Here is a 25,669-nt window from a genome sequence, read left to right on the forward strand (position 1 = left end):
CCACTACCTTCTGCGATTGCTGCTGATCCAGTAAATTAGTATTCTGCTCCACGCACTATGTATGATTATACTAAACCTAATTTAACAGGAACTGAATCAAGCATAGTTAGGCCTGCTGTTGCTGCAAATAATTTTGAATTGAAACCTAACACCATTCAAATGATACAACAGTTTGTTCAGTTTGATGGTTTGCAGGATGAGGATCCAAACGCTCACTTGGCAAATTTTTTAGAGTTTTGTGACACTTTTAAAATTAATGGCGTTTCTGATGACGCCATTCACCTTCAGTTATTCCCTATTTCATTGAGAAACAAAGCTAAATAGTGGTTGAACTCGTTACCATGAGGGTCAATAACTACTTGGGAACAAATGACCGAAAAGTTTTTATTAAAATATTTTTCATCAGCTAAAATAGCCAAATTACATAATGATATCTCCTCTTTTGTATAGATGGATTTAGAAACATTCTATGATGCATGGGGGAGTTACAAGGACCTTTTGCGAAGATGCCCTCACCATGGGTTACCGCTCTGGCTATAGGTTCAAACGTTTCACAATGGCTTGAGTCTTTCGCCTAGGCAGATGATTGACGCAGCTGCTGGTGGAACTATCAATAATAAGACACCTGAGGTGACTTACGAATTTATTGAGGAGATGTCACTGAATAACTATCAGTGGCAAGTTATGAGGACAAAGCCGACGAAAGCAGCCGGTGCTTTCAACCTCGATGCAGTTACTATACTATCTAACCAAGTAGAACTCTTAAATAAAAAGATTGACGGTTTGTGTGGTTCTAATCAGGTACATCCAGTGATGAGGTGCGATTCAAATGGAGGAGGAGCATGTACAGAATATCAACCCTTCAACCCTAGCATCGAGGAGGAACAAGTCCAATATATGGGTAACAATAACTCTAGACCCCAAAATAACCTGTATAGTAACACTTATAATGTAGGTTGGAGGAACCATCACAATTTCTCGTGGGGGGTCAAGGAAATCAAAGGCCACAACATCCTCCGGGTTTTCAACAACCACCTTACCAGCAGGAAAAGAAGTCGAACCTTGAGGAGATGCTAACAAAATTCATCTCGGTGTGAGAAACTCGTTTCCAAAATACCGAGACAGCCCTTAAGAATCAACAAGCGTCAATTCAAGGGCTCGAAACTCAGATAGGCCAACTCGCCAAATAGATTTCTGAACAATCACAAGGTAGTTTGCCAAGTAACACGGAATCTAACCCAAGGGAACAACTCAATGCGATTACCACTCAAGACAAGGAAGGGTTAGTTGAGCCTGCATCAGAATAGAGGCAAGGCATTGTGGTAAGTCAAGATAAAGGTGAGGCAGTCCACAATGAGAAAAAAACGGTAAGTAAAGAGTACAAACCACGGGTGCCATACCTCAATGCGACACGGAAAGACCGTACATATGAACAATTCGGTAAATTCCTTAAACTATTAAAGAAATTACATATTAACTTACCGTTTATCGAAGCTCTCTCGTAGATACCAAACACAGTCAAATATTTAAGGGAGCTTCTAGCAAACAAACAAAAGTTGGATGAGGCATCGTATGTGAAGTTGAATGTAGTTTGCTCAGCCATTCTACAGAATAAGCTACCCAAAAAATTGAAAGATCCAGGGAGTTTTATGATTCCTTGTTTAATTGGTAGTTTAGATGTTCATAATGCATTGGCTGACTTAGGGGCAAGCATTAATGTTATGCCTTATAAAATGTTTAAACAACTAGGTCTTGGGAAACCCAAACAAACTAGGATGAGCATTCAATTGGCTGATAAAACCATTAGATTTCCTTGGGGTATCATTGAAGATGTTCTTGTTAAGATCGATAAATTTATATACCCAGTAGACTTTGTTGTTCTAGACATGGAAGAGGATAGTAACGCACCTCTGATTTTAGGATGACCCTTTTTAGCGACTGCTAGGACCATTATTGATGTTGGCACAGGTGAACTCACACTTCGTGTGGGAGACGAAATAATCACCCTTCAAGCTCATAATTCGAGTAACACATTGAAAATTGAAGGTGGTTGTATAAATCATTCTACTAAAACTGACCACATGGTGCAACCTACTTTGCAGGAAATAAGTTAAAACCTATACGAGCCGTGTTCAAGCAACATCACAAGACCTATCTATGAAGAACGAAGGCTACAAATGGAGGAGCTAGATGAATGGCGGACACAGAAACCAAAAACACCCAATAAACCGAAATCGAGCCAGGACAAGCTCAATGTCACACCAAATCAACTTAAGGTTGGAGACAAAGTACTACTAGATGTAGCAGATCCTCGCATTGCCTCTGAACCTAATGAAGAAATTTCTCCTACGGTACTCAGTATTTTCCCATATGGTATAGTTGAGGTAATTCATCCCAAATTCGGCACATTTAAGGTAAACAATACTCATCTTAAACCTTATGTTGATAAAATTTATAGCAGGCATGAGGAGTGTAAACTCCTCGCACCACCTTAACCATGCAAAAGAGAGGTAAGTCCAGCTTAAGACTATAAATAAGCGCTTTTTAGGAGGCAACCTGAGCACTAATGATGTTAACCTCTTTAAAATTTTAGTCATTAGCATCTAATCACTAACTTAGTCATTGTAACACAGGTTTTCTAATCCACATGGCCGAGCAGACGGGCGTGCCTTACGCTGTGCTCACATCATGAGAATAGACATGACCGTGTGAAAATAGGGCACAATTTTTTTCCCAACACGGGATGCGATAAGTTTCCACGGCCATGTGATAAGGCCGTGGTTGAAAATACTAAAACAACATGGGCGTTTGACACGTTTGTGTTTTGAAACTATGGGCGAACATGTCAATTTAGCACGGGCGTTCAACAAGCCTGTGCCATTCACCCGTGGTCGATACTGTCAAACTAACACGAGCATGGACCTATGCACACAGGTGTGGGAGAAGCGAACGAAGTAAGACACGGCCGTGTGCACCCACACACCCAAGGAACACGGGCGTAGGGAAAATGTCAGACGCGCCTAAATTTAAAAATCGCGCAACACACGGGCAAAAATCAAGGCACACGGGCGTGTCCCACGGCCGTGTACCCCAAAATCTATATAAACCCCTCACTATTCATCATCCCCCTCCCAAAAAATCCCTAACCCTAACTGCTGCAACTCCACTCGCCCTACCTGCCACACCGGCGCGCCACCTACAACACTATTTTCGACGACCCAAGCTTCTCCCTTTTGTATTTGTTTACTCTTTTCTCTCTATTTTCTTTAAAAATTTTGCCTATTTTATGATTTCTCTGATCCATTTGACTATCTTAAGTGAATATTAATAGTAGAATAATAGAAATACTCATGCTTGTCATTAAAGAATATAGCCATTTTTCATACTACATTCATCCATTTTTCTTGTTTCCTTGGAGTTTATGTTTACCCACATAGATTCATGCATTAGATATTCCTGTCGTATTATTCTCATAGTCCTATTTTAATAACTTGATATATTATTCTCATAGTCCTATTTAGTTTTGTTTTTCCATGCCATTTTTAGGGCATATTGATTAAACTTCGACTTTTCAACGTAGGTATACAATGTCATCTTCACGTGGTAAGAAGACCGCTGTCCCTGCCTCGAAGAAGAGGAAAGGAGCATCGTCATCCTCGCGTCCTACCGCTGAGATCCGTCACCCTTTCCTCGAGTTCCCCTTGGGACCCCAGGAGGAACTATTTCAGATATTTCGAACCTGACCCCTAGGTGTAGGTTGCTGTATTGACTGGGCTGCACTTGACCAAATTCAATTGGCTGACGCGGCCTGAGCCCTCCTAACGACTAACCCATGCGGGCTCTTCTTTGAGATCGTCGAGTCGACGTGTCTCGAGCTCACATTGGAACTCTGCTCGACATTTAATCTTCAGACCGTCATGACCAACTTTGATGATCCTGGAACGGTCCAGTTCCACCTTGGTGGTCTAGTGTGCCAGCTGAGCATACCCGAGTTTGGGATTGCACTAGGGCTGTATGCGGAGAAGTTCATGGATGACAATAAACTCGACACCCTCTACTGTCACATCCACTACTCTCCCTCAAAGTGCTGGAAGGACCTCGTCCCTGCCTCGGCCACTATGATCCTAGCTGCTCTAAGGCATCGGCCTTCACCCCATCCCTACGATACCTACACGCCATCTTAGCCCACACTCTGACGGAACGGTGAGAGAGCACCAGCGTCTTCAACACTCACGATGCCTATTTCTTATGGAGCATGGCGAAAGGGCACGTCCTCGACCTTGCCTACCTCATTGCCCTCGCCATCCGCCATCAGACGGAACGACATAGGAGAGGGGTCATCTCTATCGGACCCTATGTGACTCGATTGGCTCGGCACTTTGGGCTCCTCAACACAGCAATACAATCATCCTCCCTCATTCTCATTGGCCAGATGTCCCCACAAGGCATCTTGAGCATGCTAAACATGAGGATGATCAAGAAACGATGTGGCACCTACCCTCCTCAGTACCACCTCGTCCAGTCCACCGAGGAGGAGGACCTAGAAGACATTACTGATGATGTCCCTCCACGTCATGAGGACCCACCGTCTCAGCCACCACCCATCCATCGTCTAGTTCATGCGGCGACTTCATACTTTGACATCTCTGAGCGCCTTATTCGATTTGAGCAGCAGTGTTTTCAACATTTTGATCACATTGATTCTACACTTCACCAAATTTTTCAGCACCTTCACATCTCATTGCCACCACCACATCGCGAACCATCCGGCGATGACGATTTTTAAAAACTTTTTATTTATTATTTTATTTTTACTTTTATCTTTATTTATCTTATTTAATTAATTTTATTTCATTTTTCTTTAAATTATTTTAATTTTAGTTTTTATAATTTTTATTGACTAATTTATAGTTTCGGCTATTTCATTACAAGTAATTATGCTTCCTTATATCTCCTAAAAAGTTCCTGATTTTATCATAGTTATAAAGAGTTCCAAAGCTCATCATCACATAGGAACTAAAAACTCCACTGGCAAAGGTTCTCCACGACTGCCATGTCCTGCTCGACCACAACCATAGCTACCGCCAGATATAATATTCTTTTGGCGCAAGACTTATGGATTCCTTTCGAGTTTTTCTTGAACCAGTAAATGGGATCTCATTTCGAGTCGAAGAAGAGGTAAATAGCTCTGCCCAAATGGCAAGGACTAATGAACCTCTACCACCATCAGAGTATCCTCCTCCACTCTCATCATTGCTTTGGCCGATTATTCTCCATGACTCCAATTCAAGGAGTTTATTCATCATTCAAGAAGTTTCACTCCTCTCCCTATCTTATGATTATATATCTATTTGTTTTCAATATATCTATCTTTGTACATTGAGGGCAATGTACATCTTAAGTGTGGGGGTCTTTTATATTATTATTAGAAATCCCTAAATTGTGTCTTATTCTCACATGAATCACTCATATCACTATTAAGAATAAATTTTAATTAATTTATGATTTTTATTGATATGTCTTGAATTAAAACATAGGCATTTATGCATTGATTGTTTAAACTTTAAGACATTAGGGTATCAAGCATGATAAGTTGATTTTTGAAGAATTAAAAACTTTTAGGTTGTTTCCCTAAGTTTAAGTATTATCTTGAGTTGAAATTCATAAGTTTGAACATCAAAAAGCCATAATTTTTGTGAGATCTTGAGCCTTTAGAGCATATTTTACTCTTTTCATGCTCACTTTTATTATGAGTGCATCAGTAATGATTTGTTATTCTAGAACTTGCTTGATTATGCATGTCAAGACCACACCATTTGATTTGATATGTCAAGATGATAAAGGCACTTAGGCTTAACCCACTCACTCCACAAAAGCCTACATTCATAATTAACCCTTAGTGAACCCCTTTGAGCCTAACAAGCGATTAATTCATTTACCCTCAATATTAACCTATAACCCATTATTGTTGAAATCCCTTAATTTGATCCCTATTTTTGTTGAGATTTGATTTGAATTAATTGCCTAGCTATGTTTTATTCTTCGTTGTGATACTTAAATTCTATGTTATTTGACTTGTTTTTTTTAAAAAGAAAAAAAGAAAATATATATATACTTCAATACATATTAGTAGTAATTCGTCGTTCTTGAGCTTGAGTGTTCATTCCATATTCTGAGAAGAAGCTCACCTATATTCAATTGATGACTAGTTATTTTTCTAGCTAGGTAATTTTTCAATTGAATCTTGATTCTAACATTTTCCTTCAGCTTGTGACCAAACCCCTTAACCAAAGCCACGTTACAACCCTCTAAAAACCTTTTTGATTGATGCATCATCTCGATATATAGTGGTGGAGATTTGATTTTCAAGCAAGCCTATGGTAATAACTTTTCATATTGAATAATGAGTGTTTTAATTGATGTCCTTAAACACCTCGAGTGATTTGAGTGAATCTTTTGTGAGGATGTTAAACTCTGTGATATTTTGATCAAAGGTAATCACTTAGATGGGGGGAGACACCTATGTTTTCGTGATAAAATGCTCAACTTGGAATGTTTGAAACTTTGATGTACTTTTAGTTGAATTTTCAATATATGAATACTTATAGATTATTTTGAGATATTATTGATAGGAATTATAAATTGAGGAGAATTTATGCTAATTGTGAGTTGAGGATTTTGCTTGAGGACAAGCAAACGATTAAGTGTGGGGGTATTTGATAAACCGTAATTTATACATACTTTTATCCTATGCCTAGCACATTTATAGATGGTTTATCCTTAGATTTGGTGAATTCGATGCTCCTAATCCTTTAATTTCATGTGTTATACTTAGGTGAGCATAGGAGAGTAAAAAGAGTGAGGAACGGGCTGAAAATGGAGAAAATGGACCCACATGGGAAATCAACATGGCCTGGACTTCCTCACACGGGCGTGTGACACGGACGTGTCCATTTGGCAAGATCGGAGCATGACTTACACGGGTATACTACACGCCTGTGCCTATTCAACTGCCTTGACCACAGGCTGGAGTAATCACACACGGGCGTGTCCCTGTCAAGCCCAAATATAGTCCTATTTAGAAAAGGCCAATTTTGAGGGCTCTTAGGCATTTTAAAGCCTATCTAAACACCTGAAGAGGCATTTAGAAGAGACACGTAGAGTAGGAAACAAGGAATTACTTAAGGAAAGTCTATTGATCCATCTTAGAAGCTGGATTTATCATTAAGACTGAAGATCTCCCTTCAAGTTCCTTCAGGAGCTTTGGGTTTTCTTATTTTTTGTTATTTTTATTGTTTTGAGATGTTTTCTTTCATAAGTATGAACTAAACCCCCTAAATACCTAAGGAGAATGAAACTTAAGATAGATCTTGTTATTATTATCTGAATTGTATGATAAATATTTGACTTATTCTTAATTATGTGTTCTTAATTCTTGTTTTAATATTCCAAGATATTGATTCAAGTTAATGCTCTTATTCAGAGGAGGAATAGACCCTGTCTAAGAGTAAAATTGTCATAATTAAGCGGAGTTAATTGCGAGCCTAGAGATAGGGTGACAAGATTTTGTCGGATTAGGGTGAAACCTAATAAGGGAATCCATAGATCGAGTTAATGCAATTCTAGGGTGTTAATTAGAAAGAGATTTCAATTATTCAACCTAGGGTTAGACGTTATTAGTCTTGAGAGAGATAATAATATAACTTAGGGATTTCTACGGATTAAGTCAAATGAATAAATCGTCTGATTCAGAGTCAAATAACAAGTGAAGTCTAGGTGGATTTTTCCTTAGGTATTGTCTTAATCAATCGAATTTTCTAAATAGTATTTTCCCAAATTTTCTTTCTGTGCATTCTTAGTTTAGTAATTAGTTTAGATAACCAAACCTCTTAATTTTTAGGCTAGATAATAAAAAGAAAGTAAATACTAGTACTCGTGGTTCCTTTGGGTTCGACAATCCAGTCTTGCTGAACTATACTACTGTTCGATAGGTACACTTGCCTTAATCATGATAATAAGTTAGTCTCAAGAACAATTCATTCATAAATCTTTAAAACCTGTCGCGAATATCACGTATCACCCATAAATTGAAATCTAGCCAGAGTCCAAACTGTTTGCATACACACACAACCCAATAAAAAATTATCCAAGTTCTCCTGCATCCCACAACGTGAGCAACTAAGAGCCATATCCACCCCTTTTCAACCAGTCGCACCTTGGTAGGAACAAAGTGTCACAAGCATCTCCAAGTGAACTCCTAACCTTAGGTGGCACTCGACAACCCTAAAGCTTCAACCATGGCCCATCATAAAAAAAGGCTCAATATTCATATGCATAACCATAGCAAGCTTATAGGCTGACCACACCATCTATTGTCCCTCACAATCAAAATGACAAATCAATTTATCCGACCTTTTAAGGTATACTAACGACATTCTTAAAATACGAGCCAAATTCATAAGTGTAAAAACACCTACCAATAAGTCTGTATCCCATGCCATACCATACACCATAAGCAAATATTAGACTCATTGTTAAGCCCCAGGCCTCCCAGGTTCAAGGTTTTGGCATGCAGTGGTTGAATATACTATTTGGAGGAATGTAATTCGCCCAATTATTTCTTTTGGCATATATGTATGGGCGTATAGTTACCGAAAAAAATTGTAAGTAAAAAGGTTATTATGGGAAAAGGTAGCGCTAAAGGTATAGTACACCTATTTCGCTTGTAGTACTGTACTAGTTAAGTTGTAATGTAATTCGGTTGGAAATCAAAGGTGTAGCAACCCATTTTTAGTCAAATCAGAACAATGGTTTCGGGACTACAAATCCAAAGTCAAAATAATTATTTCATTATCATTTTAATGTTTACAGCATGATAAAATGATTGTGTGAAAATTTCATTGAGAAATTTTATCATTTGAACGCTTAATTTGATAAAAAAGGACTAAATCGCATAAAGTACAAAAGTAATGTACTAATAGCTAAAGGTGTTTAATAGCTATAGAACTTTAAAATGGAGGTCCTTATGTTGCAATTAGACCATGTTTAATATGAGTGGACACAGATGGACATCTATCAAATGTTTTAAGTGATTAATTAACAAGGTTAAAATGGTAATTTATTAAATAAGTCAAGTAAAACAATTTAAAAATAAAGCTATCATTTTCCTTAGCTCTTTTTTCCACCGAAATTAAAAAGGAAGGAACTCCATTTTTTGTATCTGAAGGTTCGGCTAGGTCTTTATGTGCATGTAAGTCATTTTTGACCCGATTTTTTTATGATTTTTATGTTTTCGAGATCGTTGTAGCTAGGTCTAGCTAGCCTAGGGACTATTTTGCAAAAATTTTAAAGATTTAAGATGTTGTCATTGATGAATGCTGAGTATTTTGATGTTTAATGACAGATTTTGAATGTTTGATGTTAGTTATACAAGTTTTGTTAAGTGATTTTTAGTGAAAATGCAAATTAGGGATTAAATTGTGAAATGTGGAAACTTTGTGGTTAAAATGTGAAATAAATGAAAAATATGGGCTGCTAGGGACCTAATTGAAATTTGGCTAGCATGGGTTTGGGTGAAATTGCACGAATTTGTGATTTTATGAAATAAGGACTAAATTGTAAAAATTTGAAACATTAGGGACAAATGTGTAAAACTATCTTAATGTAAATTTTGGACTAAATTGAATAGAGAAATAATTAGATATGTTAATTTTGATTACATATAGATCAAGAAAAGTGAAATCCAGATCTAGATTGGGGGAAAGATAAAGTACTCGACTAATCGATCTATTTAGCCGTTTTTGCATCTAAAGTAAGTTCTATGTAATAAGTTTCATTTTGAATATAATTTAAATGCTTTGATATTACATAAACTATGGATACGAGACTACGGACATATTCGACAATGATTCAAAGACGATTCGACATTGGAAATTTTGGTTGAACCTTAGGAATAGATTAGGATACGAATGACATGTCATTAGGGAATACATTGATTTGGCTTCAGGCTATGATATTGGCACTTCGGGTGCGAGTTACATTGATTTGGCTTTGGGCCATAATATTGGCACTTCGGGTGCAAGTTACATTGATTTGGCTTTGGGCCATGATATTGGCACTTAGGGTGCGAGACTCCCAAGTATCTTACTTCTATTTCGAATGGTTCAACGTATATATTGAGAATGTGAAATGGTGAGAAATGGATACGTATTGGTACAAGTATGTTCAGAAATCTATACGAGCAATAAATTAAAGGAAGTTGTGAGTTTATGATCAAGTATGTGATTAAATTCATGTTAGCTTGAGATTAATGTATTGTTTCATATTATGTCATTTAATTTGAATTGATAAATGAATGGTAAGACTTACTTATTATCTTCATACGAGTTTACCAAGCTTTATAGCTTACATTGTTTTTTTCTATGTTTTATAGTGATATCAAAGCTAGCTCAGATATGGAGATCATCGAGACTTTGTCACACTATCCAACTATTGCTTTGGTAGTTTTGAAACTAAGTTTTGGTCATATGGCATGTATAGGATTATGGTTATTTTAATATGTAGTTGGGTATTGAGTTTTACTATTTCAATTGGCCTATAAATAACTATGTTTTGATTTGTATATATTGACATGAGAGTTGGCTTAACTTGGTTGGTTTGGTTATGTTTATATATGAGTGCATATGGCCTATGTTATGTGATTGAGGTTGGTTTTGTGATGCTTATTGATAGTAGGAATTATGGATGACAAATAGTGAATATTTGAGAATATGTAAGCTTATGAATTTGAGCATAATGATACATGTTTGGGAATGTCTAATTAGTTGAAATGTGTATGTGAAATTGGTATAAATGGATTGGTTTATTTTGTGACTTGTGTGCATTGTGGATAATGATATTGAGTTTGCATGATTTAGGCTTGATTTAGTTGGTTTGAATGCCTATTTATACTATGAATTGTGCAATTTGGTTTGGTGAAGGTTTGTGCAAGTTTGGGTGGCAAATTGGCTTGGTAAACAACCTATTTTTGTCCACACAGGCAAAGACAAAGGCGTGTGTCTCAGCCGTGTGTGATACACGGTCATGTGCACAGCCTTGTGTCCCTTGGTGTTGAGATTAAAATCAAGTCAGTATGCTCCAGACGGCCTCAGACACAGGTGTATGACTTGGCCGTATGGCATAAGTTTGTATACCTTAGAGGTTTGGCATGACCTAGCACATAGCCTAGCACACGGGTGTATGTGGCCATTTTTAGGGCACACAGGCTAGCCAAATGGGCGTGTATGTTGACCGTGTGACCCAAGTTAGAGAGTTATACAGGGTCGGACATGGTCTAGGACATGGCCATGTGCTCCCATTTCGAATGTCCACACGGACTATGACACGGGTGTGCCTTTGGCCGTGTGAGAGACATGACTCGGTCATATGGGCATGTGTCCCCTATTTTTTAGAAAATTTTATAAGTGTTCTCTAAGTTTCTAAAGTTATCAGTTTAGTCCTAAACCACTCCGAATGCATGTTTTGAGCCTCGAGGCTTGTATTAGGGATAATGTGATTTAATTTGAATGATGATTGCTTGATATTTGAAAAAGTATATGAAATAAATGTTTAATTATTTTTATAGTCTGGTAATGCTTCGCAACCCTTTTACAGTGTTGAAAACGTATGAAGGGTATTGCATTTATTGGTATCAGAGCTACAGTTTAGTCGATTCTTAGACTAATGTAGCGTGTGTTTTTGTCTAGCTATACATGCCATATATAAATTGTGATAGTGTGATGACTCTTGACAATTTAAAATATGTTTTCATATAGTAAATGGATCCCAATCGAGCTGTAGCTGATGATGTTGAAAGTAATGCGCCAACTCTCACTCAAGGGGCAGTGCCATCTGAACTGACAAGTATCGAGTGGTCACGGAAGAGAGGCTAAAGAAACCTTTTTCCAAATTGATAAACCGTAATTTATACATATTTTTATCCCATGCTTAGCACATTTATGGATGATTTCTCCTTAAATTTGGTGAATTTGATGCTCCTTAATATAAATGAACCTCATAGTAATTTAATTTCTTTATAGAGAAATATCTTTCGCAATACACAGAGGTCAGAGCAGTTAAACCCTGAAACAGGGAAACTTTAACTAATAAACTGTACTAATTGGCCCAACCAAAAATTCTAGAAAAAAATTAGTGAATAGATATATGAGTCTAGATTTAGGGAAAATTTACGGATCTTGATTTCGAGTTTCGTAACTCGAGATATGATTTTTCTTGTAACTGTGATGCGGGTAGCTAGAAAGCTATGAATGTAGAAACAAATGATTTGAAGTTTTTAATTTGATAAATTATGTTTAGTAACCCCTCAAGCTCGACTCTGGTGACGGTTTCGAGCGTGGGGGCGTTACATTTGGTGATATCAGAGCAGGTTTAGTCAGTTCTCGGACTACGTGTTGTAAGTATGGATTTTGCTATACATGCCATATGTATGAATTGTGATAGTGTGACGACTTTTGACCTTTTTAAATGATTTTTATATAGTAAATGGATCCCGATCCATTGTGGCAGATGAAGTAGAGAGTAATGCGCCACTCATTGAAGGGCAAGGTTGATCGAAAACCCACCCCTCATCGTTGGTCGGGGAGGAGGAGAAAGGGATTGGGAAGCCTTTCTCCAAATGATGAGTGCATGGTACACTGAGTTCGTTCGTACGAACCCAAACGTACGACCTCCCCCACCTCCCCCAATTTCTCAACCTATGCCTCCGATGCCTCAGGGAGTGGATATGATAAAATTTCACAAAACCCCCGTTGACAGAATTCATAAATAAGGGGCTGAAGAATTTAGAGTAAATATTGATGATGATGCAGAGAAAGCAGAGTTTTGGCTTGAAAATTCTATCCGGGTATTTGATGAATTATCTTGTACACCTGAAGAATGTTTGAAATGTGCTACATCTTTGTTGAGAGATTCAGCCTATAATTGGTGGAAGACTTTGATTTCGGTGGTACCGAAAGAGAGGGTAACCTGGGAATTCTTTCAAGAAGAGTTTCGGAAGAAATATATTAGTAAAAGATTTATTGATTAGAAATGTAAAGAGTTTCTTGAGCTGAAGCAAGGTAATATGACAGTCTCAGAATATGAAAGAGAGTCTATTTGATTGAGTAAGTATGCCAGAGAATATGTTCCTACAGAAGCCAAGATGTACTGACGATTTGAAGACGGGCTTAACGAAGAAATTAAGGTATTTGTTGGGATCCTTGAACTAAAAGAAATGGTGGTACTTGTCAATCGAGCTTGCAAGGCTGAAGAATTACTGAAGGAAAAGAAAAAGGTAGAATCTGAAACACGAAATTGGAAGAAAAGACCAATGAGTAATGCACCTTCACAGCAACCCGAAAAGTCAAGAAATATGAATCCTCGTTCTCAAGTTTCAGCTAGGCAATCATATGGAAATTTTAAGAAGCGAAATGTGGGTCCTAAATCTTAGACTACTTCTGCGGCTAGTGTGGGAAATACGAGATTTGTTAAACCCGAGTGCCAGCGGTGTGGCAGAAATCATTTTGGTCCGTGCAGAGCAAATGAATGTTTTCGATGTGGTTCTCTGGATCATTTTATTAGAGGTTGCCCAGAGAGAGCTGAGAAAGAAAAATTTCAGAATGTAAAAGCTAGTGGTGCAGACTCGAGAGGAAGGTATCCGAGAAAAGCTGGAAGTGAAACAAGTAGTAAGAATGTAGCCAGAGATGCAGCAGTTAGATCTGAAGGAAGAGCTCCGGCTAGAACTTATGCTATTGAAGCGCGTGAAGATGCTTTCTCACCCGATGTGATTATCGGTACATTTTCTCTTTATGATACTAATGTTATTGCTTTGATTGATCCCGGTTCTACTCATTCAAATGTATGCATGAAACTGGTGTCTAGTATGAATATACCTGTTGAGAACACAGAATTTATGATTAGAGTGTCGAATCCACTAGGCAAATGTGTGATAGTTGATAAAGTATGCAAGAAATGCCCTTTAATGATTCGGGGTTATTACTTTCCGATCGACTTGATGTTGTTGCCGTTTGATGAATTTGATGTTATTTTGGGTATAGATTGGTTGACATTGCATGATGCTATAGCAAATTGCAAAGAAAAGGTTATAGAATTAAAATGTGAAAGTGGTGAAATCTTGCGGGTTGAACCAGACAAATCAGAGGCAATATTTAGTATGATTTCTTCGATGTCGGCTCAGAGATATTTGAGAAAGGGTTATGAAGCTTATTTGGCATATGTAATTAATACAAAAGAAGTTGAAAAGAAAGTTGAATGGCACCAACAGAGTTGAAAAAATTAAAGTCGCAGTTGCAAGAGTTGGCTGATAAAGGCTTTGTGAGACCAAGTTTTTCACCTTGGGGTGCTCCCGTGTTATATTGTGAAAAAGAAGGATAGTTCTATGAGATTATGTGTTGATTATCGGCAGTTAAACAAGGTGACAATCAAAAACAAGTATCCATTACCGAGAATTGATGATTTGTTTGATCAGCTAAAAGGAGCGACATGGTTTTCAAAGATTGACTTGAGATCCGGTATTATCACCGCAGTGAAAGAGTCGATGTGCCTAAAATTGCTTTTAGAACAAGGTACGATCATTATGAATTTTTAGTTATGCCATTCAGGTTGACAAATGCTCCTGCTGTGTTTATGGACTTAATGAATCGCATATTTCGGCCATACCTGGACAGATTTGTTGTGGTGTTTATAGATGATATTTTAATTTATTCAAAAGATGAGACAGAGCATGCTGAGCATTTGAGGATAGTTTTGCAAACTTTGAGAGATAAGCAGCTGTATGCTAAGTTTAGTAAAAGTGAATTTTGGCTCCGGGAAGTTGGATTTTTGGGTCATATTGTTTCAGGTGATGGTATACGGGTTGATCCTAGTAAAATTTCAGCCATTATTGATTGGAAACCACCGAAAAATGTAACTGAAGTTAGGAGTTTCTTGGGGCTAGCTGGGTATTATCGGCGGTTTGTAAATGGATTTTCTATAATTGCTGCTCCTATGACTAGACTACTCCGAAAGGATGTTAAATTTGAATGGATAGAAGAATGTCAACAGAGTTTCAAAGAATTGAAAAAGTTATTAACTGAAGCACCAGTGTTGATACAACCCGAATCATGTAAAGAATTTGTGGTGTATAGTGATGCTTCTCTAAATGGTTTGGGGTGTGTCCTCATGCAAGAAGGAAAAGTGGTGGCTTATGCTTCAAGACAATTAAAACCTTATGAGAGGAATTATCCTACTCACGATTTGGAATTGGCTGCAGTGGTGTTTGCTTTGAAGATTTGGCAACATTATTTGTATGGTGAAAAGTGCCGAGTATATACCGATCACAAAAGTCTTAAATACTTGATGTCACAAAAAGACTTGAATTTGAGACAACGAAGATGGTTAGAGTTATTGAAAGATTACGAGCTTGTTATTGATTATCATCCGGGAAAAGCGAATGTGGTTGCCGATGCTTTAAGCAGAAAGTTGTTGTTTGCTTTGAGAGTTATGAACACTCAGTTGAAAATGTCAGATGACGGTTCGATTCTAGCAGAGTTAAGAGCAAGACCGATGTTTTTACAAGAGATTTTTGAAGCTCAGAAAAATGATCAAGATTTGCTAGCCAAGAGAAAACAGTGTGAAGCTGATACGGGATCAGATTTCAGAATCGGTTCTGATGGTTGTTTGATGTTTAAAATCGGTTGTGTAAATCAAAAATGATGAGTTGATTCAAAAGATTTTGCGTGAAGCACATAATGGTTGTTTGGCGGTTCATCCGGGCAGTACGAAGATGTATAATGACTTAAAGAAAATGTACTGATGGAGTGGAATGAAAAGAGATATTTCTGAGTTTGTATCAAAGTTCTTAGTTTGTCAACAAGTGAAAGCTGAACACCAAGTACCTTCGGGATTACTTCAGCCTATTATGGTTCTGAATGGAAATGGGATCGATTACTATAGATTTTATATCGGGGTTGCCGTTAACTCGGGGAAGAAAAATGCCATCCGGGCAATAGTTGATGATCGACTAAATCGGCTCATTTTATTCCTATGACGTCTGATTATTCTCTTAATAAGTTGGCTGAATTGCATATCCAAGAGATTGTTAGACTTCATGGGATACCTTTGTCAATCATTTCGGATAGAGATCCGAGGTTTACCTCACGGTTTTGGCAAAAGTTGCAAGAGGCATTAGGTACAAAGTTAAATTTCGGCACTGCCTTTCATCCACAAACTGATGGACAATCAGAGAGAGTAATTCAGATTCTCGAAAACATGCTCAGATGTTGCGTATTGGAATTTCAAGATAGTTGGGAAAGGTACTTACCATTGGTAGAATTTGCTTATAATAATAGTTATTAGACGAGTTTGAAGATGGCATCTTATGAAGCATTATATGGTCGTAAATGTCGGACGCCATTGTATTGGACTGAACTCAAGGAAAATCAGATTTATGGAGTTGATTTAATAAAAGAAACCGAAAAAAAGGTGAAAGTGATTCGAGATTGTTTGAAAGCTGCTTCAGATAGACAGAAATCTTATGCGGATTTGAAACGAAAAGAAATGGAGTTTCAAGTTGGTGATAAGTTATTTTTGAAAGTGTCTCCATGGAAGAAAGTCCTTAGATTTGGACGAAATGGCAAGTTAAGTCCGCGTTTTATTGGACCGTATGAAATAATTGAAAAAGTTGGACCGGTAGCATATCGGCTAGCGCTACCACCTGAATTAGAGAAGATTCATGATGTGTTTCACGTATCTATGTTACGTCGGTATCGTTCGGATCCTTCACATATAATTTCACCGACAGAAGTTAAACTACGACCGAATATGACTTATGAAGAAGAACCGATTAAGATTTTAGCTCGAGAAGTCAAACAACTAATAAATAAAAGTGTTGCACTTGTGAAAGTGTTGTGGCAAAAGCATGGGGTAGAAGAGACTACATGGGAACCTGAAGAAACTATGAGAAACCAATATCCACACCTGTTTACCGGTAAGATTTTCGAGGACGAAAATCCTTAATAGGGGGAGAGTTGTAATATCCTAAATTAGGGCTTAATCGGAATAGTGGTTTTGTGACCACAAATCCGAGATAGAAATAATTATTTTATAATTATTTTGATGATTATGATATGATTGCATGATTGTGTGAAAATTTCGTGATGAAATTCTATGCCTAAAGTGCTTAAATTGAAAGTAGGGACTAAATCGAATAAGTTGCAAAACTTGCATTCTAGAAGTTTTTAGTATGAAATTGTTTTGGAATATTAATGAGGAGGTCTTAAATAGCAATTTGACCAATTTTAAGCTCATGGACAAAATTAGGACATGGAAGGAATTTTTGGAAAGTTTAGTAGTAAGGGTATTTTAGTCATTTAGTTATTAAAATGAATTAAAAACAAAATTAAAAGCCAATTTTTGTCCATCTTCTTCATTAGGCCGAAATTTCAAGGGTTCTCCATAGCTAGGGTTTGTTTCAAGCTTCCAAGCTCCATAGTAAGTGATTCCAAGCCCGCTTTTAATGTTCTTTACGCTTTTGGAATCCTTAGCTCGATTAAACTTATGCTAGCAATAATTCAACCTAGGGTTCATAGTTGGAAAAATACCCATAGGTGAAATTTGTGTATTTTGATGTTTTATGATAGAATATGAGGTTTTAAATTATGTTAGACAACTTGTGCTACTCGATTTTGAGTGAAAACGAGTAAAAGGGCTTAATCAAAGAAAAATACCTAATAGTCACAAGTATATGTTAGAGAGAGAATTTGATGTTGCCATAGAAGGAAAAGTGATCAGCATGTTATAAAACATAAGAATAAGGAATAAAGTTTAATTCCGAGCCTAGGGAAAAGTGTAATTATGCAAAAGTTTAGGGGTAAAAGTGTAATTTTTCCAAAGTTCGTATTAAATGCTGTTTTGATGAATGTATGTATTAAATAAGATTAATTTGGCATTATAGATCAAGAGAAACGAGATTCGAGTCGCGATCGAGGAAAAGAAAAGATTGTGGACTAAATTGCAAAATCTTTATATTTTGGTACCAAGGTAAGTTCATGTGTAAATAATGTAGCATAATTGTTATTTTTAAGTTATTGATGTTAATTATATGATATGCTGATTTTTATTATGAAATATATGCTTTGTGGTTATTTTCGAATAAAATGCAAATTATGTGTATTAATTGTTAAATATAAAGTACTACCGAGTATTGGTTTTGGTATTTTACGGAAGATGGCAAGGATATGTGTTCGAGGAAAATCCCGTTTGAACCTTAGGAATAGATTAGGTTTGAACCTTAGGAATAGATTAGGATACAAGTGACATGTCACTAGGATGGTTGAGCATCCGAACTCGTTGAGTTGAGTCCGAGTTCACTTATGGATGCGAATGTCCGAACTCGTTGAGTTGAGTTCGAGTTCGTGAAATGTAACTAGGCATCCGAACTCGTTGAGTTGAGTCTGAGTTCACTTATGGATGCGAATGCCTGAGCTCGTTGAGTTGAGTCCGAGTTCACTTAGGGGCGGGTTACATGATTTCTTGATTACATATGAGGCACTTATGTGCAAATTATCCGTGTATCTGAGTTGTATTCCGATGTGTTCAACGGGTGAAATATCTAGTGAAATGGAAGAACACTTAAGATGCAGGCGACGTTTTGGTAAGTGTTGTGAAATGGACACTTTGGACAGGTATGTTCTTAACCCTCGGGTTGAAAATAGATACAACAACGATAAGGTGGTAAGATGATGAATGATGTTTAGAAATGTGATATATGTTTTGGTAATACCAGGCTAAAGTTGTTTGGTATATTTGCATTGTTATGTTACTTGTTATTTACATATGAACTTACTAAGCATTTATGCTTACTCCCTCCTCTTTATTTACTGTAGTTTTGAACAAGCCAGCTCGGGAATCGAGACGGGTCAAAGGTTCGATCACACTATCCAAAGGACTTTCATCTGGGCAAATGGCTTGTAAAACTTAAGTATGGCATGTATAGCAATATACTTATTTTGTGTAAATAATTTTATGATATGGCCATGTTTGGTTGAGAAAATGTTTGATATTGATAAGTCATGGTGATGGCTAATTTAGATCATGTTTGATATTATGGAAGTTTAATAGGTTATCTAGTTCATAAAAATTCATGGAAAGATGAAACTTGCCTTAAAATGCAGAATATTGTCTGTAGCAATGACATGAATTTGAAAAATCACTAAAAATAGTATAAATGGAACTAAATGATTAGTAAGTTATGAAATTGAAGCTTAATGAGTCTATTTTCATGTGGATTGAACAAAACAGGCATATAAATTATATTTTATGAGATATTTAAACTTTTGTGAAACAGGGCCAGAGTGATTTCTAGATCCCCTGTTCTGACTTTAAAAATTCATAATAAATTTTAAAAAAATAATTAGAAGTTTTTCTTTATATTTATAGATTTCTTATTGAGTCTAGTTTTAAGATAAACAAACCTCATAGTCATTTAATTTCTGTATAGATAAAGATCTGATTCGTAATACACAGAGGTTAGAGCAGTCGAACCCTGAAATAGGGGAGAATTTAACTAATAAACTGTACTAATTGGCCCAACCAAAAATTATAGAAAAAAATTAGTAAATAGATATATGAGTCTAGATTTAGGGAAAATTTACGGATCTTGATTTCGAGTTTAGTAACTTGAGATATGATTTTTCTTGTAACTGTGACGCGGGTAGCTAGAAAACTGTGAATGTAGAAACAAGTGATTTGAAGTTCTTAATTTGATAAATTATGTTCGGTAACCCCTCAAGCTCGACTCCGGCGAAGGTTTCGGGCGTGGGGGTGTTACATATACTATTTAAAAGTTTCTAGAGTAATATGCAGAACCTCTTTTGATAAGGTATTATTAGTCCATTAATCATTATTTCAATGCAAAATGCTTGAAAAAGATCAAAACAATGGACAAGAAGGAAATTGATTAGCAGCGTAGCTCGAAATAAATTAATCAAAGATTACAAATGCAATAAGAAGGAAATTACCTCAAATTAAATAAGTTAATCAAAGATAGTAATGCAATAAGAAGGAAATTTATTGGGACATATCTTGAAAAGATTAAGGTAATCAAAGATAAAAATTCAAAAATGGGTAAAATGGAAAACTAGGTGCCCCAAATATCGCAGCTTGAGCTTCTCTATACCGACTTCTTAAGGACCTTTCTAAGCTCAATACATGTTTAGGGGATCCGGAGTACTTTGTCGATGCCCCAAGACGTAGCATACTTCTTCATTGTTTGTTCTGGTATAGCAAGACTGCTATATGCCCCACTTTGATCCAAATTTGAGCTGCCCTTTTCGGGTTTCAACTCGAATCCCCTTTGGCCTCAAGGCGCCTTTTGCGGGTTTTTGCCTTGGCCTCTTTTTTGTCTTTTCTTTTTTTTTCTTTCTTTTTTTTTTTGAAGGTCTTAAAGTGCCCTTCGTGAGTTTTCGCCTTGGCCTCTCACTTCCTAGGTGAAATTCTTCTTGACGAAATCCGAATTCACCGACTTGGGCAAATCTTTGCTATCCATTTTGGTTAAAATTAATGCCCCTCTAAAACAGGCCTCCTTTATTACATAATGTCCTTCTCAGTTTGGCATCCACTTTTCTCTGAAGTCTTTTTGTATAGGAATGATATTTTCAACATCAAGTTCCTCTCGTGGAATTCTCTAGGATAAACCTCTTCATCGTAAGCTTACATCATTCATTAGGCCATGACAGATGGCTTTCAACCTCCTTTCTTCAAATTCAACTAATCATATCAGGATTGGATCCATTTTGCCTTATCCAACTTTAGCTCTGACAAGACTCAGAGACAAGGAATCTTTTTTTCAAAATCGTTTTTTATCCCATAAACTAATGAAATATGTTGCCTCGGCGAAGGTCTTGGCCAACGTTCGATGAGCATAGAGGGTAAATGGTGACTTCTCAAGCCAATCTTTACAAGTCTCGGTCATCTTCCCCATGATCTTTAGTTTGTTGTTAGGCTTTTTTTTTTTTTGCCTTTGCCTTTGCCTTTGCCTTTGCCCTTGCCTTTGCAATATAGTGCCTAATCTTTGAACAGACTGCAAACTTTTGACATTGTGCAGTTGTGTTAGACATGATCTTTTCTGGCATTCTTTGTTGGCATCCTTTTTTTGAATTTGATGACTGTCGACTTAGTGACATTGGGATATGAAACAACTTTCACCCTTTTCGCGAAGTAATCGATGACCCCCAAAGACGAATCAGTATCGGTTAGAAGCTTTCAAAGAGATCGGCCTATAACCTCCATGCCCTACATAGAGAAAGTCAAAAGAATGGAGGGGCACATGAATTTTCTCTCCATAAATTTGGCATTTATGGCATACTGATGCAATCCCTTTCTAAAGTGGACCAACAAAACCCAAATCTCATCATTAGCCCGGCCATCGTATATGTCATTAGCATATGTCATTCAAAAACCCTGCAACATCCTCGTGTCTTAGTAGCCAGGCGTATCTTGATACGATTGTGCAAAAAATCTTTAAATTCTTAGAAATGACTCAATAACGTCTCGCTTCGTCTTTGTGGTGATGCAGACTTCGATGTTTGCCTCTTTCTCTTGTCCTAGGCTTACTGTCCACTGACTTTTTGTAAGGTATGATCTGTTTTCATCTTACTCTACCATCCTTAACAAATCAGGAAATTTGTTACAATCTCTGTCATCTTCCAAGTCCTGAGATCCCTCAAGACATATATCTTGCTCAAAAGGAGATTCTGGGTCAGTAGCAACGTCGCTCATGTCGTTGATATCTGGGGACCTATCGAAGGCAGATGTCAAAGAGTAAATGATTTTAAGGATGATTGTTTGTATAGTACAATCATGAAAGAATAATAAATGAATACTTGAAAGCAAGTCCAAGGAACAAAAGAATCTAAGAACAATTATTTGTACCATATGAAATAAAAGAATATTTTCTCAAAAAGATGCATTTTATTGAAATAAAGACTTAGGACATCGGCCTATTTCACAAAAGGATTCTCGTTGCTTCTAGGCTTAAAGCAACAAGCGTGTTTTGAATATTACTCTAGATCAGCTCTAAAAAATAAAGGGATCTCTTCCATAGTCCCATTGTTCAAAACATTCCCAAGTATGTAAGGGCATATGCTCGAAAAAATCTTATTCCTGGGTTTCCTCTTCTGATATGTCGTTAACGTTCGGATTTCTCAATACCAGGTCTTGCACTAGAGTCCTGAGCTCGATGTACTATTGGATCTCATTTCTCTATCCATCATGGAACTCATAATGTCCACCCCTTTAACAGAAAGGTTGGATAACAGATTTTCTGCTCTAGAGGGATCATTGAATTTTATGATACCCAATTTGATAAATCTTTCGATTAGCTTTTTAAAAGCGGTACAGTTCTCGATGCAATGCCCCATGATTCCCGCATGGTATTCACATTGGCCACTTGTATCGTACCATTTAGGGTATGGAGGCTGTATTGGTTCTATGTAAAAAGGGGATACGACATGTGCGTCGAACAAAATGTGGTACAACTCCCTGTACGTGATTGGGATGGGAGTGAATTGGGGTTTTTTTGAGTTTGTTCTTCGATTGAGCTCTTGCCTTGGGGAAACCTGATGGCTGGTAGTTACCGTCCTTGGCTGGTTTATTGTAATCAGTTTCAAATGGCCCTTGTTATACATACTCGTGCTATTCGTTTCCTTTTCCTTCTTCTTTAGGGTCTTTAGAATCCATTCTCCCATTTTCTTTGTTTCTGCTAGAACAACCGGTTTGGCTCTATTGTCTTTCAGGTTAAAACCTGAACCCATCGGGAAGTTCAACAGTGCTGAGGTGTTAGGTTGATATTGGGGTCCGATAATGACGGGTACCCCTTGCATGTTTGGTTGGGTCAGGACGCTTATCGGGGTAAAACCTGGGGAATAGACGATGTCTTCAATATCATCCTCACTATTGACCACTAGGCCACTCCTTTTTTAAGTTCTCTGGCCAGTAACTGGGTTAACTGGCCCATCATATTTCTTTGGAGTTCTAGCATTTGTTCTCTCATATCTTGTTGAATTTTGGTCAATTGCTCTTGCATCTGTATTTGCATTTGCTCTATTCTCTCCAACCTTTGGTCCATATCCTTTGTCAGTTCTGAAATAACTTTATCTAATTAGGGTCTTTTATGGAAAGTCTAATGCAAATGATGCAATACAATGCAAATGCATGGAATGAATGCAAAAGAAAGAAAGGCGTTGATTCTGAATTCAATCCCATTAGAATAACTTTTCTAGAAAACAAATTCCCATACATAAAATGGATTACATATGCAGCCTTTCTCTCCTATTCCAAGCGAAGACACCTATCTTCCTCTTCATATCCAGATGTTGTGGTTGAGTTTTGCTAATTCTCCGAAAGATGTCCCTATTAACTCCTTTTTACTTGATCTAGGCCGCTATTTATTGATCATGTATCCCCGCGCTACTCGTCAGCTCCTTTAAGAAAATCGAGACGTGACGGCTCTCGAATAATCTTTGTCGACTTGAATCCTCGGGCAATGAAACAAAGCTTTGTATTACTCCATTACATGTGCAGCCTTGCCCTCATCTTCTAGGTAAAGACACCTATCCTCCTCTTAATATTTGAATGTTATGGTTGAGTCTTATGAATTTTCCAAAAGATGTCTCTATTATTTCCTTTCTGCTCGATCTGGACTGCGGCTCATTGCTCACTTATCCCCGCAATGCTTGTTAGCTTCTTTAAGACATGACAGCTCTCGAATAATCTTTGTTAGCTTGAATCCTCAGACGTTGAAGTAAAGTCGTGTATTTCTTTATGGACTATCAACCTTCCTTCATTGTGTTTACTTGGACCCTATTTAGACAACCGTGTTATAATCCACTTTATCAAGAAATTCGTTTTCTTATGACAAATTGTTCTATTTAGCAATCAAATATGAATCAACACCTCCTTTCTATGATGATATAATGCAATGCAGTTATAAACAAAACAAAAACAAAACACGTTAGTATAAGAGTAATAAAGAACAAATAAATCACCTATTCAGGTGACCACTAGGGGTTCGGAGTGGCTCTGTAACACCCCTCGCCCGCATCCGACGCTGGGACGGGGTTCGAGGTGCTACTTGACTTTTACTAACACTTCCATACTAAACAGGGCCATGAAATCTCAAATAATTAAAAACTTTTCTTTTCACATATAATCAGTAACACTCCTAACCCGTATCATTTTTAATAAGGTTATGAGGTATTACTTGATGAACAAAACTTCTATAAGGTCAAAGATATTTACCGACATAAATTATCAACAATGCAACCCGTCTCATTGATTTTTCATAAGAGCTCTTATAAATTTCCAAAATGACTAACTATCAAAACATAACCGAATATCTAATAACAAATTAAGTACTATCAAGTTATAACTAAAACATTTCAACACATTAGTTCAATTATAAGGCTTCTAAAACAAAATAAGCGAGCCATCTTCGCATGGCTATAATGTATACAAAGTCAAAATATCATTCTACCTATAGTCTATCCTATACATGCCTTAAATCATGATGATATACCATCTTCTCAACTCACATAATGACTCGATAGTGTGATGACATCTCCAGCTCTTCCAACTCGAACTAAAGGATAAACCTATAAGGAATGGAAAAGAGAACACGGAGTAAGCTTCAATGCTTAGTAAGTTTTAAGCAATGCAAACAATTAATTTACTTATAGATCGATCATTTCAAATTTTCAAGAAATCATTCCTAGGTAATTGCCATTTCGGCCAAGTATCCATGAACATAATGCATATTTAGCAAATTCACCTCACTTGAATCTGAACTCAATTAAAACCAAATATTGAAATCACAAATAAGATCATAGAACTCGAAAAGTATCTCATTAACTAGTTTTAACCATGTTTGCAACAAAATCACAAATTCACTACAAGCTGTTTTCCTGAGCAACAGTCACTAAATTATTTATAACTGGAGATAAGAAACTCCAAATAAAGTGCCGTTAATTTTTCCTGAAAATAGACTTATATATCTTCCATCCATAAAATTTTCAGAATTTTTGGTTTGACCAATCAATACCAGATTTTTATTGAAGTTTCCCCTGTTTCACTATTTGACTATTCTGACCACTCTTCACTTCAAATCAATTTTCTCATTATACAGAATTCGAAATATGTTATCGTTTACTTCATTTGAAACTAGACTCATTAAGAAGTCTAAGAATATAAATTTTATCTTATAATCATCATTGTACAATTTACAATGGTTTTCTAAAGACAGAATAGGGGATTTCAAAGTCATTTTGACTCTATCTCACTCCACTTCAAATATCTCATTATCTAAAATTCTTTTGCTTACACGGTTTCTTTTATAAGAAACTACACTCATTAAGCTTTAATTTCATAATATATTCAGCTTCTAATTCAATTTCCACAATTTATGGTGATTTTCCAAAATCATGCTACAGTTGTTGTCCCAAGCAGATTTATTACAAATTTGCTCTTTCACACATTCCTTGCATTCAAATTATCTAAACATGTATATCATGTCATTCAAGATCGAACTCAATAACATAGGCATTAAAATGCTTCACTATCAGCTTTAGTTCAATTGAAA

The 25,669-nt window shown here is 36.8% G+C and overlaps 1 long non-coding RNA gene and 1 other non-coding gene across 2 annotated transcripts; both read right to left on the reverse strand.

Annotated features, from left to right (window-relative positions):
* Positions 1-418: 418 nt before the first annotated feature.
* On the reverse strand, positions 419-524 carry LOC128283128 (small nucleolar RNA R71). The gene has a single exon (XR_008273469.1). It is a non-coding gene; the product is annotated as a small nucleolar RNA R71 (small nucleolar RNA).
* Positions 525-23,276: 22,752 nt separating this feature from the next.
* On the reverse strand, positions 23,277-24,805 carry LOC128281389 (uncharacterized). The gene is made up of 2 exons (XR_008271594.1): positions 24,627-24,805; positions 23,277-23,895 (listed from the first exon to the last, which is right to left on the reverse strand). It is a non-coding gene; the product is annotated as an uncharacterized LOC128281389 (long non-coding RNA).
* Positions 24,806-25,669: the final 864 nt, after the last annotated feature.

The sequence above is a fragment of the Gossypium arboreum genome, chromosome 10, assembly GCF_025698485.1.
Source record: "Gossypium arboreum isolate Shixiya-1 chromosome 10, ASM2569848v2, whole genome shotgun sequence".
Lineage (NCBI taxonomy): Eukaryota > Viridiplantae > Streptophyta > Magnoliopsida > Malvales > Malvaceae > Gossypium > Gossypium arboreum.